General features: G+C 47.0%; 1 long non-coding RNA gene across 1 annotated transcript; it reads left to right on the forward strand.

Annotated features, from left to right (window-relative positions):
- The first annotated feature begins 11,803 nt into the window (after positions 1 to 11,803).
- On the forward strand, positions 11,804 to 12,526 carry LOC143773637 (uncharacterized). The gene is made up of 3 exons (XR_013215269.1): positions 11,804 to 11,978; positions 12,062 to 12,114; positions 12,240 to 12,526. It is a non-coding gene; the product is annotated as an uncharacterized LOC143773637 (long non-coding RNA).
- Positions 12,527 to 20,334: the final 7,808 nt, after the last annotated feature.

Genomic DNA, 20,334 nt, shown 5'->3' on the forward strand with positions numbered 1-20,334 from the left:
GCAGTGATGTGTAGCCCTCTCATATGGCCAAAAACCTGAAAAAAAAATTAGAAAAGCAAAGAAAATAAAAGATATGTAAGCCAAGGTTAGAATGGCACATTTGAAATTTAAATATTCAGCTTCAGCTCAGGATAACTGAACTGTTGCACACCTCTTAGGGTAAATAGATTACGGCAGCCAGAAGAGTTTGACCCAATATTAAAACATAACCTTTACTGATAAAATTAAAATGGACAAACTAAATACACATAACAAAATAAAGTGCTCATGACGAAAACTGTGCTCTAATAAAAAACTGGTTTGGTCTCACCAATTATAGACGAGAGGGTCCCCACAATAGTTGTGCAGGGTCCAGGGATGGTCCACGATGGCAAACTGAGGTAGGGGATATGGGGACCTTTTCCCTAAACCCCTGTCGTGCCCCAGCAATAGCTCCTGTCCTTACAAGGACAGGCCCAAGTAAGCCTAGCTATGGACACCCCCAACTTGAAAATATCTCAAAAACGCCTCCCTACGCGTTTCCTCTCCAATCCCGGAGATTCATCAGGGGAGTTTTCAATAGCCAACAGGCCCAAATGTAGGCTCAAATGTCCATAAAAGTTGGGCACCAGCAGTGGCTGAGTGCTCCCAGGAATGAGCGATCCTCTGTGACCATGTGTCACAATATGTGAGTCGTTTGTATAAGGCCCCCACCACCTACATAAGTACCCGGTCCCTCCTCCCGGCGTGTGATGTCATAACTGCAGGCCCCGGCTCACCTGTCATTACCATAGTTCTCAGACAGGCCCCATGCTGCGTTCCTCCACTGGAACGCACGCCAAAGGATATCCAGTCCTCAAAAACAGCGCGCGTGCGAAACCGGAAGTATCGGCGCCATCTTGAGAACGTCACTTCCGGTTCGCCGTTGTTACTGTAGTGCGCTCCACAGGTGGAACGCAAACAGAACGCTGATAACCTCAGTGCAGCGCGCTCACTGATGATGCGCTTCATCAGTTCAAAGCGCTGCTGTGATGATGCGCACATAAAATACGTCTGGTGCCCAGAATGTCCCCTGCAGTAAAACAAGGGGCATAAACACCAACCCCTGCCCAAATCATATTCGCGCAGCATTGTCCCCTACATAAAAAAGGGGGGGAGAGGTTATTCGTGGCTGGAAGTGTCCATGCCACATACAGACTTATAGACCCACAGATGAAACCCATGTGGCTGGAAGTGTCCACACCACATATAAACAATGTATATAGAGCTCAAGATCATAATAAGTTAGGGACTGCAGGTACATAAGGGAAATTAGAGACTGGATTTGAGAAGAGGGGAGGAGACATATGGAGGTGGAAACTGATATTGGATGGAAATTCACAGCAGTTAGATAGAAAGCAGGGGACCATATGTATATGAGACTGATCGAGTCTCCTTGTCCATACATATAAATACACACTCCTCATTTCCGGAAGATCCGTCAGTGGTATTACCACCACGGAAACCAAAAATGTAGTAAAGAGGAGAGTAACGGGACAGGATATTGACCCCGTACCCAAACTAGTAAAGCAATAGCGTTTTGTTTAATTTTCGCTGATTCTCAGTGGCAGGACAGAATAACAGACATTAGCTAATTTACATATTAGAGACCTAAGAGATATGGGAGGGAAAGAGGGGAATGGAGACGCCTATTTGGAGCATAAAAATAAGCTTAGAGGAAACAACTAAAACTCAGTTGATCATTGAGTCCATGGGGATGACAGGTATCCAACAAGAAGATCCATCTTGCTTCTCTCTGCAACAGGATCCTATCAAAATCTCCTCCCCTATCTGGTGGAGTAACCTTGTCGATTCCCATGAAACTCATGACTTTGACATTGCCACCATGATTGATGTTAACGTGTCTGGCAATGGGGGGATCTCTTTGGTTTCTGATATCCCCCAGGTGTTCTCCCACCCGTCTCCTGAGTTCTCTGATAGTCTTACCGATATACGTGATACCACAAATACAAATGGCTCTGTAGATAACTCCTTTTGATTTACAATTAATAAATTCCTTTATAGTGTATGTACGCTGCGTGTGAGTATTACAGAATTCTTTGCCCACCTGTATAGACTCACATGCCACACAAGTACCACATCTATAACATCCTCTCAGCCTTTTAGGTAACCAGGTGTCCCTAACAGGTGTACTCAGATGACTATGTACTAGTCGGTCACCTAACGTTTTACATTTTCTGTATGTGATCTGTGGCCGTTCTCCTACAGCCTCTCTGAGATCATCATCCATAGCGAGAATGCTCCAGTGTTTTTTGAGTATAGCCAGGATCTGAGGCATAGATTCCTTGCGAGGGGGTACCCTGACCGGGTGCTGAGGGAGGCATACCAATTTGCTAGGGGGAAAGTCAGAAATAGCTTACTGACACCACGAGAAAGAGAGGGGGATGATTTAAGAACTATCAGAATGATTTGTGCCTTTGATAACGGAGCCCCTTCGGTTAGGGCTATACTCAAAAAACACTGGAGCATTCTCGCTATGGATGATGATCTCAGAGAGGCTGTAGGAGAACGGCCACAGATCACATACAGAAAATGTAAAACGTTAGGTGACCGACTAGTACATAGTCATCTGAGTACACCTGTTAGGGACACCTGGTTACCTAAAAGGCCGAGAGGATGTTATAGATGTGGTACTTGTGTGGCATGTGAGTCTATACAGGTGGGCAAAGAATTCTGTAATACTCACACGCAGCGTACATACACTATAAAGGAATTTATTAATTGTAAATCAAAAGGAGTTATCTACAGAGCCATTTGTATTTGTGGTATCACGTATATCGGTAAGACTATCAGAGAACTCAGGAGACGGGTGGGAGAACACCTGGGGGATATCAGAAACCAAAGAGATCCCCCCATTGCCAGACACGTTAACATCAATCATGGTGGCAATGTCAAAGTCATGAGTTTCATGGGAATCGACAAGGTTACTCCACCAGATAGGGGAGGAGATTTTGATAGGATCCTGTTGCAGAGAGAAACAAGATGGATCTTCTTGTTGGATACCTGTCATCCCCATGGACTCAATGATCAACTGAGTTTTAGTTGTTTCCTCTAAGCTTATTTTTATGCTCCAAATAGGCGTCTCCATTCCCCTCTTTCCCTCCCATATCTCTTAGGTCTCTAATATGTAAATTAGCTAATGTCTGTTATTCTGTCCTGCCACTGAGAATCAGCCAAATTAAACAAAACGCTATTGCTTTACTAGTTTGAGTACGGGGTCAATATCCTGTCCCGTTACTCTCCTCTTTACTACATTTTTGGTTTCCGTGGTGGTAATACCACTGACGTATCTTCCGGAAATGAGGAGTGTGTATTTATATGTATGGACAAGGAGACTCGATCAGTCTCATATACATATGGTCCCCTGCTTTCTATGTAACTGCTGTGAATTTCCATCCAATATCAGTTTCCACCTCCATATGTCTCCTCCCCTCTTCTCAAATCCAGTCTCTAATTTCCCTTATGTACCTGCAGTCTCTAACTTATTATGATCTTGAGCTCTATATACATTGTTTATATGTGGTGTGGACACTTCCAGCCACATGGGTTTCATCTGTGGGTCTATAAGTCTGTATGTGGCATGGACACTTCCAGCCACGAATAACCTCCCCCCCCCCCTTTTTTATGTAGGGGACAATGCTGCGCGAATATGATTTGGGCAGGGGTTGGTGTTTATGCCCTTTGTTTTACTGCAGGGGACATTCTGGGCACCAGACATATTTTATGTGCGCATCATCACAGCAGCGCTTTGAACTGATGAAGCGCATCATCAGTGAGCGCGCTGCACTGAGGGTATCGGCGTTCTGTTTGTATTCCACCTGTGGAGCGCACTACAGTAACAACGGCGAACCGGAAGTGACGTTCTCAAGATGGCGCAGATACTTCCGGTTTCGCACGCGCGGTGTTTTTGAGGACTGGATATCCTTTGGCGTGCGTTCCAGTGGAGGAACGCAGCATGGGGCCTGTCTGAGAACTATGGTAATGACAGGTGAGCCGGGGCCTGCAGTTATGACATCACACGCTGGGAGGAGGGACCGGGTACTTATGTAGGTGGTGGGGGCCTTATACGAACGACTCACATATTGTGACACATGGTCACAGAGGATCGCTCATTCATGGGAGCACTCAGCCACTGCTGGTGCCCAACTTTTATGGACATTTGAGCCTACATTTGGGCCTGTTGGCTATTGAAAACTCCCCTGATGAATCTCCGGGATTGGAGAGGAAACGCGTAGGGAGGCGTTTTTGAGATATTTTCAAGTTGGGGGTGTCCATAGCTAGGCTTACTTGGGCCTGTCCTTGTAAGGACAGGAGCTATTGCTGGGGCACGACAGGGGTTTAGGGAAAAGGTCCCCATATCCCCTACCTCAGTTTGCCATCGTGGACCCTCCCTGGACCCTGCACAACTATTGTGGGGACCCTCTCGTCTATAATTGGTGAGACCAAACCAGTTTTTTATTAGAGCACAGTTTTCGTCATGAGCACTTTATTTTGTTATGTGTATTTAGTTTGTCCATTTTAAATTTATCAGTAAAGGTTATGTTTTAATACTGGGTCAAACTCTTCTGGCTGCCGTAAACACATTTGAAATTTAGACAGAAACATATATAGTCTTTTGAAAAAATACAATTCATGGGCACTGTATCTGGCAGTATTATGGGGCACTGAGGCAGCATTACGGGGCACTCTGGCACTGTGGCAGCATTATCGGGGCACTCTGGCAGTATTATGGGGCACTGTGGCAGCATTATGGGGGCACTCTGGCAGTATTATGGGGTACTGTGGCAGCATTATGGGGACACTGTGCCTGGCAGTATTATGGGGCACTGTGGCAGCATTATGGGGGCACTCTGGCAGTATTATGGGGCACTGTGGCAGCATTATTGGGGCACTCTGGCAGTATTATGGGGCACTGTGTCTGGCAGCATTATGGGGGCACTGTGGCAGCATTATGGGGGCACTCTTAGCTAAAAGGTTAACTCCTAGACAGGCCAGATGGTCCTTGTTTTTCTCTCAGATTACTTTTTCTATTACATTCAGGCCAGAGTCTAAGACTGTTAAAGCTGATGCTTTATCTTGTAGACTAGATTCCATTTCTTTTCCAGAACCTCCATCCTCCATTATGCCTAAGTGTACTGTGGTGACTCTTGGTAACCTCAGAATTGGAAGAGGAGATTCATAAAGTCCAGTTTTGGGCTCCTTCCACTTCACCGGAGTCCAAATTATTCATGCTTGTGTACCTAAGCTTGCGAGTGTTAAAGGAATTTCATGATTCCATTTTAACTGGTCATCCTGGGGTTACTGCCAAAAGGAAAACCATTGCTAGACTTTTTTGGTGGCTGTCAATGCATAATGATATTAAAGATTTTGTATCTGCTTGTGTAGTCTGGGCTCTCGCCAAAGTCAGTCATAGCCAGCTGGCTGTGGAATTGGCACCATTGCTTATTCCATAAAGACTATGGACTCATTTGTCTATGGATTTCATTACAGATTTGCCTCTGTCTGATGGGAAAACTGCTATCTTGGTGGCAGTTGATTGATTCAGCAAAAAAGCTCATTTTGACAGGATCACCTAATGCAGAGACACTCTCCAGGTTGTTTATTTCTCATATTGTAAGGTTACATGGGATCCCTCTGAACCTTGTCTGATAGGGGAGTACAATTTGTCTCTAAATTTCGGAGAGCTTTTTTCAGTAAACTAAGGATTGACTTGTCATTTTCATCTGCCTATCACCCTGAAACCAATGGTCAGACAGGATGATTCAGTCTTTGGAACAAATTTGAAGGTGCTTTGTGGAAGCTCGACAGGAGGACTGGTCTTTGTTTTTACTTTTTACCTCTAGCTAAGTTTGCTTTTAATAGCCGCAGGGCCGTATTTGCCACTAGGCACTCGAGGGCACGTGCCTAGGGCGGGGACAATGCAGGGGGCGGCACCTGAGCAAGTTTAAGAAAAAATTTTTTTTTTATTTTTTTTTTTGAAAGTCCGGGGTCGCCCCACCCAGGGGTGCCGCTATAATGAGGTGAGTTGAGCACTTCGCCTCTAGCGGCATCCAGTCCCTCAAAACAGGGGGCGGCAGCGCAGCGCCGCCCCCCTGCAGTCAGATCAGATGTGCCGGGTACTAGCCACAAGCATGAGGCTGTGTCACCAGCAGGAGGCGGCGGGGATGCCGGGCGCGGTGCTGCCTCCTCACACAAACTTGTCCGGTTATAAGTTAAGTACTGAGGGCCGGGATGGGGAAGGGGTGAGCAGCCCAGGCAGCCAGGAAGACGAGCTACTTGAACAAACTAAGCACAGCCTGTACTGTGGCTGCTTGCCTGCTACACAGTAGCGCAGCGACTGGAGGGGGCAGAGGGGGGCATCGCCCCGGGCCCTGTCACATGAAGGGGCCCACCGGGAGCCAGGGCCACGTCTGTGACATACAGAACACAGCATAGGAGCAGAGCAGTATGATGTCTGCTCTGCTCCCATCTGACGGAGACTCTGCAGGCTGACTAGCACAGTGGCCGGCTGCAGTCTCCCTCCTGCAGTGAATGGTTTCGCCCCTTCTGACCTGATCATGAAGCTTTTCCCTGGCTGGCGCTGCAGTTCTTCCCTCTGTGCACGCTGGGATTGGCTCAGGCACGCTGGGTCCTAGTGCCCACATGTTGCATTTCACCAAGACACTTCCTGGTCCTGTCTGCAAACTTTATCAGTAAGTGCTGGGGATGGAACATTGTAGGCTTATTAAATTCAGGTATGTCACTGTGATGTGAATGTGAGACCATGGGGGTATTGTGGGTGAGGGGGGACAGGGTACTGAGGGGGTGGATGTGAGAGCATGGGGGTATTGTGGGGGAGGGAGACAGGGCACTGGGGGGTAAATGTGAGACTATGGGGGTGTTGTGGGCGCTGAAAGTGGGTGAGGGGGACAGGGTACTGATGGGGTGAATGAAAGATGATGGGGGTATTGGGTACTGAAGTGGGGGAGGGGAGGCAGGGCACTGGGGGGTAAATGTGAGACCATGGGGGTGTTGTGGGGGCTGAAGGTGGGTGAAGTGGGACAGGGCACCGAGGGGTGGATGTGAGATGATGGGGGTATTGGGGCTGAATATTATAATGTTTTGTTATGATATTATATGTGATCCATCATGTAATATTTGCTGTCTGGGGAGGCTGGATATGGGGGGGTTGGGGGCTTTTGATACGTACCACCTGGGTCTTTTATGAGTATTAGTATAAGGAGCCGCATACAGTAACCAAGAGCTGCATCACATTTACAGCACCACTCCGGCATTATTTTTTTATTTCATTGCTGGAGCGGTGCTGACAATCCACGTTTCCTGCCCCCTGTCTGATACTCACCTTCTGGCGCTTTCATCTGTTTTAGTCTCCGCTCGGCTCCGTCTCCTGCAGTTTGTGTCCTGTCCAAGGCTCCAGTGTTTCATGGAGCAGCGCAGAGGTCACTAATCAATGTAAGTCTATGGGAGCCTCGTTCTGGCCTGTTCCTCACTCTCAGGCTATATGCACACGGTGCGGATTTGGCTGCGGATTCGTAGCAGTTTTTCATGCGGTGTACAGTACCATGTAAACCTATGGAAAACCAAATCCGCAGTGCCCATGGTGTTGAAAATACCACACGGAAACGCTGCTTTGTATTTTCTGCAGCATGTCAATTTTTTGTGCGGATTCCGCAGCATTTTACACCTGCTCCTGTATAGGAATCCGCAGGTGTAAAAACACAGGCGAAATCCTCACAAAAAAGCAGGAAATCCGCGGTAAATACGCATGTAAAACGCAGCACATTTTACCTGTGGATTTTGCAAAAACTGTGCGGGAAAAATGCGCATACGAATCCGCAACGTGTGCACATAGCCTCATAGTCTTACATTGAGCGCTTGTGACATAGCTTCTCACTTCTGGCCAGTCAGAAGCTGCATTCACAAGTTTGAGCTGTGGGACAGCAGCAGTGCCACAAAATAGTGAATACACCGGAGGATGAGTAAATGACTGGGAATGGGGACCTGCGCTTAAAGCACCACTCCAACGGTGGAAAAAAAACCTGCTAGAGTGGTGCTTTAATAATTTAATAATAAGCAATTTAATACTATAAAGTTGATAAAGGTTTGGAATAAATGTCTGCAGTCACTTTATGTGACTGCAGACTGCCAAATCATGACAGGGAGCTGCGGGCCCATCATACTGTGTATAAGGGAGCTGCGGGCCCATCATACTGTGTATAAGGAAGCTGCGGGCCCATCATACTGTGTATAAGGGAGCTGCGGGCCCATCATACTGTGTATAAGGGAGCTGCGGGCCCATCATACTGTGTATAAGGAAGCTGCGAGCTCATCATACTGTGTATAAGGGAGCTGCGGGCCCATCATACTGTGGTAAGGGAGCTGCGGCCCCATCATAATGTGTATAAGGGAGCTGTGGGCCCATCATACTGTGTATAAGGAAGCTGTAGCCACATCATACTGTGTATAAGGAAGCTGTAGCCACATCATACTGTGTATAAGGAAGCTGTAGCCACATCATACTGTGTATAAGGGAGATGTGGGCCCATCATACTGTATATAGAGGAGCTGTGTGTCCATCATACTGTGATAAGGGAGCTGTGGGCTCATCATACTGTGATAAGGGAGCTGTGGGCTCATACTGTGTATAAGGAAGCTGTGGGCCCATCATACTGTGTATAAGGGAGCTGTGGGCCCATCATACTGTGTATAAGGGAGCTGCGGGCCCATCATACTGTGGTAAGGGAGCTGTGGGCTCATCATACTGTGATAAGGGAGCTGTGGGCTCATACTGTGTATAAGGGAGCTGTGGGCCCATCATACTGTGTATACGGGAGCTGTGGGCCCATCATACTGTGTATACGGGAGCTGTGGGCCCATCATACTGTGTATAAGGGAGCTGTGGGCCCATCATACTGTGTATAAGGGAGCTGCGGGCCCATCATACTGTGTATAAGGGACCTGCGGGCCCATCATACTGTGTATAAGGGAGCTGTGGGCCCATCATACTGTGTATAGAGGAGCTGTGGGCCCATCATACTGTATATAGAGGAGCTGTGTGTCCATCATACTGTGTATAAGGGAGCTGTGGGTCCATCATACTGTGTATAAGGGAGCTGGGGGCCCATCATACTTTGTATAAGGGACCTGCGGGCCCATCACACTGTGTATAAGGGTCCTGCGGGCCCATCATACTGTGTATAAGGGAGCTGTGGGCCCATAATACTGTGTATAGAGGAGCTGTGGGCCCATCATACTGTATATAGAGGAGCTGTGTGTCCATCATACTGTGTATAAGGGAGCTGTGGGTCCATCATACTGTGTATAAGGGAGCTGCGGGCCCATCATACTGTGTATAAGGGAGCTGCGGGTCCATCATACTGTGTATATGGGAGCTGCGGGCCCATCATACTGTGTATAAGGGAGCTGTGGGCCCATCATACTGTATATAGAGGAGCTGCGGGCCCATCATACTGTGTATAAGGAAGCTGTAGCCACATCATACTGTGTACAGGAGAACTGTGAGGGACATCATACTGTTTATAAGGGAGCTGTGGACCCACCATACTGTGTATAGGGAACTGTGAAGGCATATTGTGCATATGGGAGCTGTTGGCCCATTACACTGTATATAGGGGAGCTCTGGGGGGGCATTATACTTTCTATAGTGGAGATCTGTCAGCATTATACTGTGTAAATAGGGAAGCAGTGGGAACATCATACGGTGTATAGGGGAGTTATAGAATCATCATACTGTGTATAGGGGAGCTGTGGGGGCCTTATACAGTGTATATGGAAGCTTTGAGCTCACCATACTGTGTATAATGGAGCAGTACATGAGGGACTTAGGGGACATTATTAAATGTAAAGTGGGCACTTCAGCATTATTGTATTGTTATAGGGGCACTCAGAGTATTGCGACCATCAGAGTTGCATATTGTCACAATATGGCGGTAAAATCAGTGTTCGTTTTTGTATATAGATTTATTTTCAATAACAGTGAGGTCATATTCTGAGGTTCCCCTATATTCATAATTAGAGTGTGCAACCGTCACTGTAATTCTCTCGTGCCCCCATCTATTCTCTCTTCTCCCCCCCCCCCCCTCTGTTCTCTCGTCCCCCCCCCCCCTCTGTTCTCTCGTGCCCCCATCTAGTCTCCTATGCCCCTGGTATTATGCGCTTGTCACTGTCACTAGAATATAGCAGTGATGCCAGCAGGGTAAATCCCACGTCATAAATTGCTTCCTTAATATGACAATGGTACCAGTCCCCCCTGGCTGCCTGCTGTGTGCCCTCTTTGGTATACACCAGGTAAGCACAGGAGCCGCAGGCAGCAGGAGACTGTGTGACCATGAAGGTAAATAGAAGAGGATGTGTTATGTTTGTATTGTATCCTGCCTGGCATTAAAGGGGTTGTCTGAGATGGGGAAATATACAGTATATACATACTAGTTTATTTAAAATAAATCCTACACAGAGAGATATTGCCCTCCTGTCACCCCCGGGAATTCAGCCACCGCCTCTCTGGTGGTGGACAGCGGTTCTGGAAGCGATGACTGCACCATCTGGATGTCACAGAACAGATAAAACCTGTGATTAACTGCAGCGGTCAGGTGACTGTGAGGCTATGTGCACATGTATTTTTGAGGGCTGCAGATTTTTCCGCAGAGGATTTCAGAAATCCGCAGGTAAAAGGCACTGCGTTTTACCGCGGCTTTACTGTGTTTTTTTTTTGCGTATTTTGTGCGGATTTCACCTGCGGTTTTACACCTGCAGATTCCCATTATGGAGCAGGTGTAAACCGCTGCAGAAACCGCACAAAGAATTGAGATGCTGCGGAATGTAAACCGCATCGTTTCCGCACGATTTTTCCGCAGCATGTGCACTGCGGATTCTGTTTTCCATAGGTTTGCATTGTACTGTAAACGCATGGGAAACCGCTGCGGACCCACAGCGGCGGATCCGCAATGTGTGCACATAGCCTTAGACGCTTCTCTGAAGGGGGCCTGTGCCAGTCACCTGACAGTTGTGGGCTTTAATTTTCTCTTATTTTGCCAAATTTTCAAAAGAGTAAGGGATGGTCTTAAAAAATAAAATTGAAAACCCCCTATTACATTATTTAGTGATTCTCATTCGTGTCGGTGTTCCCCTCTGGTACCAAAAGTGATGTCGACCTGTGCATTATTTACATGACCGCTGCAGCCAATCGCTGACCTCACAGTCATTTGCTGTACATAATAGTACGACCACTGCAGCCTGTGATTAGTGGGGGTCAAATGGTGAAGGCCCCTGCAATCATTATTATTTATCGTACATCTGGATACAGATCTACAGCACGTAGCAATTAAAGGGGTGTTCAGGGCTGTAGACATATTTCTGCACTCTATGTGACTTCAAACTACTGAATGCATGTAAAGAGTAAATGTAATGTAAATTGAATATAAGTAAAGAGTAAACCAGATTTATTTATACTGATTTTACTATGGAGGGGGGGTGCCATTTTGCAGTTCGCCTCAGGCAGCATAGAGGCTAGGTTCACCCCTGGCCCCACCCACCCACCTCAGTCTTGGCTGCTGCGGGGGGAGGGGGTCTCGGGCGCAGGGCCGCCATCAGGGCATTACAGCCCTGACTACTGTATGGGGCAGAAATGGGAATGGGTGCTGTACCTTTAAGCAGCAGGCCCAAGTGTATCACGGTCCTGACGCGGGTCATGTGACACGCTGCGTGCTCTTATGTAGGAGCACTGGAGCAGACTGGAGGTGTGAGAGCCCTCAGGAATACTCCGCAGGTGACGGCACAGACAGTAAGGAGTTAACTGCTGTCAGCCCGAGGATTTCCTGTCTCCTCGGTAACAAGGAACCTTTCTGTGTCATCTGCGGGGGAAGTGTTTCAGTGCTGCACTTCTTGTGCTCTGCCAGTACTGTCCCCCATGTGGTGAGAAGGTGACTGGGGGGTTTATACAGGGAGCATCAGGGGGGTCTGGGGATATTGGGGGTCTCACCTCTGTGCTTGTCTGCCCCGTCAGATGTTGCCTGTCAGAGGGGGGACCCTGCTAAGGTCCACGGCTGCTGTCTGCAGGTAAGAGCCCTTCCGTCCTGTCTCAGCTGCTGTGGCACTATAAGTCTCAGCATGCACATACCGGGGAGACACAGATTGTGGTGATTTACACGTTTCAAGCTGGAAGACATTTTGCTTTTTTGTAGAGAAGCAGGACGGACATGTTTGTGGGAGACGATACTGAAGTCGGCGGTGAGCAGGGAGAGGAGGCGGGCAGTGTGTGAGGACTCAGGAAGCTGCAGAGAGGAGTGAGGTGAGAGAGGAGACGGGAGTCTGCTGATGTGAGTGAGGAGAGGGGAGGCTGGTAAGGGGAGGAGATGAGAGGCTGGTAAGGAGAGATGAGAGGCTGGTGGGGGAGGCTGCTGAGGAGATGAGAGGCTGGAAAGGAGAGGAGATGAGAGGCTGGTGTGGGGAGGCTTCTGAGGAGAGGAGATGAGAGGCTGGAAAGGAGAGGAGATGAGAGGCTGGAGAGGAGATGAGAGGCTGAAAAGGAGAGGAGATGAGAGGCTGGAGAGGAGATGAGAGGCTGGAGAGGAGATGAGAGGCTGGAGAGGAGATGAGAGGCTGGAGAGGAGATGAGAGGCTGGAGAGGAGAGGAGATGAGAGGCTGGAAAGGAGAGGAGATGAGAGGCTGGAAAGGAGAGGAGATGAGAGGCTGGAGAGGAGATGAGAGGCTGGAGAGGAGATGAGAGGCTGGAGAGGAGAGGAGAGGCTGGAGAGGAGAGGAGATGAGAGGCTGGAAAGGAGAGGAGATGAGAGGCTGGAAAGGAGAGGAGATGAGAGGCTGGTGTTGGGAGGCTGCTAAGGAGAGGAGAGGCTGGAAAGGAGAGGAGAGGCTGGAAAGGAGAGGAGAGGCTGGTGAGGAGAGGCTGGTAAGGAGAGGAGATGAGAGGCTGGAAAGGAGAGGAGATGAGAGGCTGGTGTGGGGAGGCTGCTGAGGAGAGGAGATGAGAGGCTGGAAAGGAGATGAGAGGCTGGTGAGGAGATGAGAGGCTGGTGAGGAGATGAGAGGCTGGTAAGGAGATGAGAGGCTGGTAAGGAGATGAGAGGCTGGTAAGGAGAGGAGAGGCTGGAGAGGAGAGGCTGGTAAGGAGAGGAGAGGCTGGTGAGGAGAGGCTGGTAAGGAGAGGAGAGGCTGGTGAGGAGAGGCTGGTAAGGAGAGGAGATGAGAGGCTGGAAAGGAGAGGAGATGAGAGGCTGGTGTGGGGAGGCTGCTGAGGATAGGGGATGAGAGGCTGCTGAGGGGAGGCTGCTGAGGGGAGGAGATGAGAGGCTGGTGAGGGGAGGCTGCTGAGGAGAGAGGATGAGAGGCTGGAGAGGGGAGGCTGCTGAGGAGATGAGAGGCTGGTCTCATGCTGTATATGGGGAGGTTATGTGGGTCTCATGCTGTATATGGGGAGGCTGTGTGGGGCTCATGCTGTATATAAGGGGCTGTGGGGGGTTTAAAGATATGTAGCGGGTGTCATACTTAATTCTCAATATTAAGTGATACAATTAATACTAATTAATATTGAGTAGAATTATTTTCATGCTATTTCATGCTCCACAACAGTCATGGTCTTTCATCTGGCCCCTCGGGGAAATAAATTGCCCACCCCTGATCTAGAGACATGGAGAAGCCCACAGACGATGGCAACAGATTAGTCCGTCCTCTCACTAAATTACCCATCCAGCTCTTCACACTATTCTCTCTGAAACGTCCGAGCATTGCAGAGATAAACATCCCTGTTTGCAGTCTGACTGATGCTGCCCGTGGTTTTGGTAGTATGAATCGACTGACAGGTTGCCCTTAAAAATCTGTCAGCCAAACCGTGCAACCGTGGCAGAATCAACTGACCATGTACTGTGTATGAGATCCACCAGATTCTCACATGACAACTAATGGAAAGGTTTGCTAAGGCTACTTTCACATCAGCGATTTTCTCCGTTCGCGGCAGACACTGCAGTTTTTCCGCATCTGTCGCGTAACATATCACTTACGGGCTGGCAACTCTGCGTTCGGCCTCATTCATTCCCTATGGGACTTGTGGACATGTGCAGCACTTGAGGCGAGACAAAAAAAAAACACTGCTAGCATCATTTTTTTTCCTGTTGCTGCAAGTACCGCATTTGCCGGATCGCAACAAAACCGCAAGTCCCATAGGGAATGAATGAGGCCGAACACAGTGTTGCCATAAGTGATCCGTTACTGATGCGGAAAAACTGCTGGATCTGCCGCAAATGTCAAAAATTGCTGATGTGAAAGTAGCCTAAGTCACTGCCGATAGTGTCTGCATTAGTCATACTCGCCAATGGGGGAGGCAGCACGAAAAGTGCCTAGGGCAGCAGAAACTCTAAATACGGCCCTGAATAGCTGAGTACGTCAATCTACCGGAACCTCACCATTCTTCTGTAACTATGGTTTTCATCCCCATTTTGGTGAATTTTCTAGGATTAGTTCTGAATGCCCTGGGGTGGAGGTTGCTATACAGAGACTTGGGGATGTCTGGAGGGAGGTTCAGAAGAATATTGGGACTGCTCAGGTTTGACAAAAACGAAAGGCCGATAGAAGAGGTTCGGTGGGTCCTGTTTTTAAGATTGGGGATAAGGTTTGGTTGTCGACTAGGAACATTAAACTTAAAATGCCATCAGCAAAGTTGGGTCCAAAGTTCATTGGTCCATATGAGATGATAGAGGTGGTCAATCCTGTGGCATTTAGATTAAAGCTTCCTCCATCCCTTTGCATTCCTAATGTATTCCATAAATTCCAATTAAAAGAGTATGTCCCTTCTGCATTGTCTCCCTCATCCCCACCTCCTCCATTTTCAGTAGATGGTGGCCTGGAGTATGAGGTCCAGAGTGTTGTGAATTCTCAATGGAACTCTCCAGTACCTCATCCCCTGGTGGGGATACATACTAGAGGAGAGGTCCTGGGTCCCTGCTCGAGATGTGAAGGCCACTCGGTTAGTCAGGGACTTTCATCTAAAATTTCCTGGGAAGCTTGGGGGTCCGGTGGCCCCCTAAAAGAGGGGGTACTGTCACGGTTCAACCCGTCAGGGTGTCTTGGATGCAGTTACTGACAGCTCGGCCTTCCAATCCAGTACAGGGGTGTGCTGAAGTTGTCAGTACTTTGATGGACAGCATAGCCATCCAATCTGGTACAGGGGTGTGCTGAACTGTCAGTGTGTTGATTGACAGCTCGACTATTCAATCTGTGACTGGAAGGCATCGGCTGTCTCCAGGTGTTTACTATCCCTGGTGATTGCCAAGTCAACTTAACTGAGCAGCTTCTCCCTTACCACTGCCAGACGTACATTCATCCTGTGAAGTTTGTGCTTTCCTGTGCCTTGTGTTCTGTACGCTTGACCTGGGACTTCATTCTGACCATCCACCTGTTTAACCCCTTCAGCTCTGATCCGTTATCCTTCCAATACTCTGACCTCGAAATGTTACCTGACTACACTTTAGTCTCTTCCTTCTGTTTATGTTTCACCCTCCTGGCTTCTGACCTTGGACTCCTTGACCCGTCTGACTCACGGCTTGGCCGTGAGAAGTGACTAGCATCACAACACTGTTCCGCATGTGGTAAAATTGGTATGGCAGCTTTATTCTTCGGGTCAGTATGATTACAGTAATACCCATTTTATATATTTTTTTATGTTTTGGTGCTTTTACACAATAAAAACTATTTTATAAATAAAATAATTGTTTTTGCATCGCTTTATTCTGAGAGCTATCACTTTTTTATTTTTCTGCTGATGGAGCTGTATGGTGACTTATTTTTGCAGAACAAGATTATGTTTTCAGTGGTACCATTTTTATCTACATTTGCCTTTTCGATTGTGTTTTATTGCACTTTTTGTTCGACGGTATAATGATAAACCATTGTTTTTTGCCATACGTTTTCTTTTTTAATGTGTTCACTGAAGGGGTTTATATTTTTACGGTGTTCAGAGAAACGACTTAACTAGTGAGATGGTTTTAAAGAGTGGGTTGTTACGGATGCGGCGATACCAAACGTGAACTTTTATTGTTTATTTTTTTAATTACATAAGTAAATTTATTTATTGGAAAAAATATTTGTTTCTTGTTTTTTTTTTCTTTAGCTGGGGATTTAAAAAAAATATTTTTACACTTTTTAATGTTTTTTTTTACTTTTTTACATTGTCCCACAATGTAAATGTCTTTCAAGCCACCTTCCCTGGTGGATCCTGAAGGACCTCATGGCAAACTGGCGGCCAGGGGTCTCCATGAATGAACTGGCACATGCGTGATCAACATGCCTTAATCTGGGAATGTCACTGTGCTAAAAAGCAGACTAGCGGACCTCGCCAACCACCGTACATCCCATCAACCATATCCTCTGATTCTTCCTCCTCCCTCACCATGGCAAGTGTTGTCACACAGGTCTCTGGCCGAAGAACCTCCACTTGTTTACTACCTACAGTTGGGGTTACTGGGAGCTTGTGAACTGATACAGAAATGGACATGTCTACTGTTTTTGACTGTTCTTACATACTAAGCACACCCCATCTTTCTCAATCCACCGTAACATCTCAGCCTGGACCTCTCTCACAGTCCAATAGTTTGTTGTGTTCACCCTACTCCACCCTGTGTCAGCACAGCAGCAAACCTTTGTGCAGTTGTGCTCACGTAAAAGATTCTTTCCTCCTACACATGGCAAAGAAAACTTAAACTTCACCATCTTCAATCTACTAATAATAGTAACCTTTATTATATTGCACATTTCGCTTAGCTTTACAAGTCAGCAGTTCATATAAAACAGTCAAAAGTTACCAAGTTTAAGATAATCAAACAAGTAAAGCAATAAAAATGACAAGCCTGCTTTTCAGAGCTTACAATCTACAATGAGGTGGACGTGACACATACTACAGGTGCTTATTTACAATGATGGTACAACCATTTTGAGGGAATGGGGGTAGATAAAGGCTGCATGAGCCTTTTGGGTATGGTTGAGTTTGATGGTGAATTATGTTCAGAAAAAGGGAGGCGCCCATGCTGCAGTATAAAAACATGCTGGAAGACAATCTTGAGAGTGGTTTTCCCCAAGACAGCAGTGAGGCACAAAGTTTGCATCGCAGTGATAGCCTTCCAACCACAGAAACGTTTAGTTGTCAATGCAAAAACATTAGCAACCTTGCAGAGTTTGTGTGTTCTACCCATGTTTGTGAGGGTTTACTCCAAGTAATTATTTTTCTACCCTTGCTGCAAAGACATACAGATAGTAAATTTAAATTGTGAGTCCCAATGGTAACATTGCCAATAATGTCTGCAAATGTCTGTAAAGCAAATGTTGAATTATTGGCACTATATAAGTGATAAACCGCCCCAAAAAAATTGAAAGTGATGCTCAGCCACACTCAGGTGGTACATATATTAGTATCCTAGATTACTATTGTTAGAAAAATGTAAGGATAGTAACACGGGTAGATGACTCAAAGACAGTGGAGGACTGCTGGTATCGGAGTCCTACTACTACAGGCAACACACATGTAGGAGACCCAACGCGGAATCTACACATTTACAAAAATGTATTTGCACACACCAACAAAGTGACATCAATTTCACCACAATAGAAATAGTCAAATAGGGACCGACAGGACTTCCATTACACCCAACCCAGCAGAAGGACACCTGTCATGGATCCCAATGGCTGGGGATCGCACTGGACAAGCAAAATAACATAAATAACGGACGAGCTCTAGGGTGATGGAACCTGGGCTGACCGCTGCCCTACTCCTGACAAACACAACTAGAAATAGCCAGGGAGCGTGCCTACGTTGATTCTAGACGCCACGCGCCAGCCTAAGAGCTAACTAGCACTGCAGAGGAAATAAAGACCTAGCTTGCCTCCAGAGGAATGAACCCCAAAAGGTATAGTTGCCCCCCACATGTATTGACGGTGAAATGAGAGGAAGGCACGCACATAGAGATGAAAATAGATTTAGCAAAATGAGGCCCGCTATAACTAGAAAGCAGAATGATACAAAAGGGGTCTGAGCGGTCAGCAAAAAACCCTAATCAAAAACCATCCTGAGATTACAAGAACCCATGTGCCAACTCATGGCACATGGGGAGAACCTCAGCCCACTAGAGCTACCAGCTAGCATAGAGTATAATTAGCAAGCTGGACAAAAAAACTAACAACTAGAAAAAAAAAAACCAGAACTTAGCTTATCCTGAGAGATCTGGGAACAGGTAGTCAGGAACCAAACTGAGCACATCTGAGTACATTGATAGCCGGCAAGGGAATGACAGAAAAGCCAGGTTAAATAGGAAACACCCAGCCTCTGATGGACAGGTGGAAAGCAGAGACCGCAACCCACCAAAGTCACCCAGTACCAGCCGTAACCACCAGAGGGAGCCCAAAAACAGAATCCACAACAGACACCCAACCAGGAGTACTCAAAGTAAAAAAAAAAATAATAGCAGAAACCAACAAAGTGGCATCAATTTTACCACAGTAGAAATATTATAATAGGGATCGAAAGGACTTCCACTACAGTATCCCAGAATATGGACACCCAATCAGGACCGCTCACATTTCCACAGATTAGTGTTAGCATCTCCAGCAGCAGCAGCAACAGCAGACACATGAGCCCCACTATAGATATCAGAGACTGCAATTACGTGAGAACAATACAGCATGCTAAAAACTACAACATCCAGTAGCAGAAGTTGACAGTTGTTTTTGGATAGGACGTCAAGTTGTTGGTTCACTAGTGCTTTCAGAAACATTAAGACCTACCCCATATACACCTCGAACACCAAGCCTAATCCCCCTTCTACCACAACCTCGCTTTTTGCCAGTCATGTTGCTCAGATAGTGTGCTAGAAGCACACTATTAGAAAATAAAAATTTAGATTTTTTTACTCTGTACAACCTCTGCACATAGCTGAATTTCAGCGGCATAAAATTAGAAGGTGAAATATGGCATGATGAATCACATTACTCACAGTAGAAAGAATTGTTTCAGTGTCGATGAGGCCTATATGACAAAGAAGATCTGCTCCAAAAAAATTCAAAGTGAGATGTCCCCTATTATATGACGCTAGATGGTGGCCCGATTCTAACGCATCGGGTATTCTAGAATATGCATGTCCACGTAGTATATTGCCCAGCCCACGTAGTATATTGCTCAGCGACGTAGTATATTGCCCAGCCACGTAGTATATATCCCGGCCACATAGTATATAGTCCAGCCACGTAGTATATTGCCCAGAGACGTAGTATATTGCCCAGTGATGTAGTATATTGCCCAGTGACGTAGTATACAGCACAGAGCCACGTAGTATATTGCACAGCGATGTAGTATACAGCACAGAGCCACGTAGTATATTGCCCAGCCACGTAGTAGATTGCCCAGCGACGTATGTCACAGGTTAAAAATAAATAAATAAACATACCTTCCGATCCGAGGGCCCCTTGTAGTTCTAACATACTCACCATACTTGTAGTTCTGTCGCCTGTGCGCGGTACAGGCGGCAGCTTCCAGTCACATGACCGTGACGTCATGGCAGGTCCTGCTCGCGCAGGCATGCAGGGCCTGTGATGACGTCGCGGTCAAATGACCGTGATGTCATGGCAGGTCCTTCTGCCATACGATCCTTGCTACCAGAACGTGCCGCTTGCACAGAGCGGTTACTGTTGTGAATTCCGTTCTCGGGCTCCCTCCTGTGGTCATGAGTGGTACTGTGTGAGTTTGGTCTTGGGCTCCCTCTGGTGGCCTTTAGCGATATGGCTGGTCTTGGCTGGGCTCAGCTGTTTCATCTCCTGCTAGGCTGGGTCTATTTAACTCACCTGGACCTTTAGATGTCGCCTGCTGTCGGTGTATTCAGTCCTGATCCTGTGTCCTCCTGAATATTCCTTGTGACCAGTCTCCTGCTATGAGAAGCTAAGTTTGCTTGTTCAGTTTCTCATTATTTCCTTGAAAACGTTTCTCATTATATTATGAGTTCAGCCCAGCTTGCTTTTATGTGATTTTTTGCTTGCTGGTTAGTTCTGGGGTGCAGAGTGCGCCCCTCACATCGTGAGTCGGTGTGGGGGTTCTTGTATTTTCTGCGTGGTTTACTTTTGATTTACATTTTTGTACTGACCGCATAGACACCTATCTATTTTCTGCCTATCTAGTATTAGCGGGCCTCATTTGCAAAACCTGTTTCATCTCTACGTTTGTGTTTTCCCCTTGACTCACCGTTATTATTTGTGGGGGGCTATCTAAAACTTTGGGGTACATTTCT

Source organism: Ranitomeya variabilis, chromosome 5 (assembly GCF_051348905.1).
Source record: "Ranitomeya variabilis isolate aRanVar5 chromosome 5, aRanVar5.hap1, whole genome shotgun sequence".
Taxonomy (NCBI): domain Eukaryota; kingdom Metazoa; phylum Chordata; class Amphibia; order Anura; family Dendrobatidae; genus Ranitomeya; species Ranitomeya variabilis.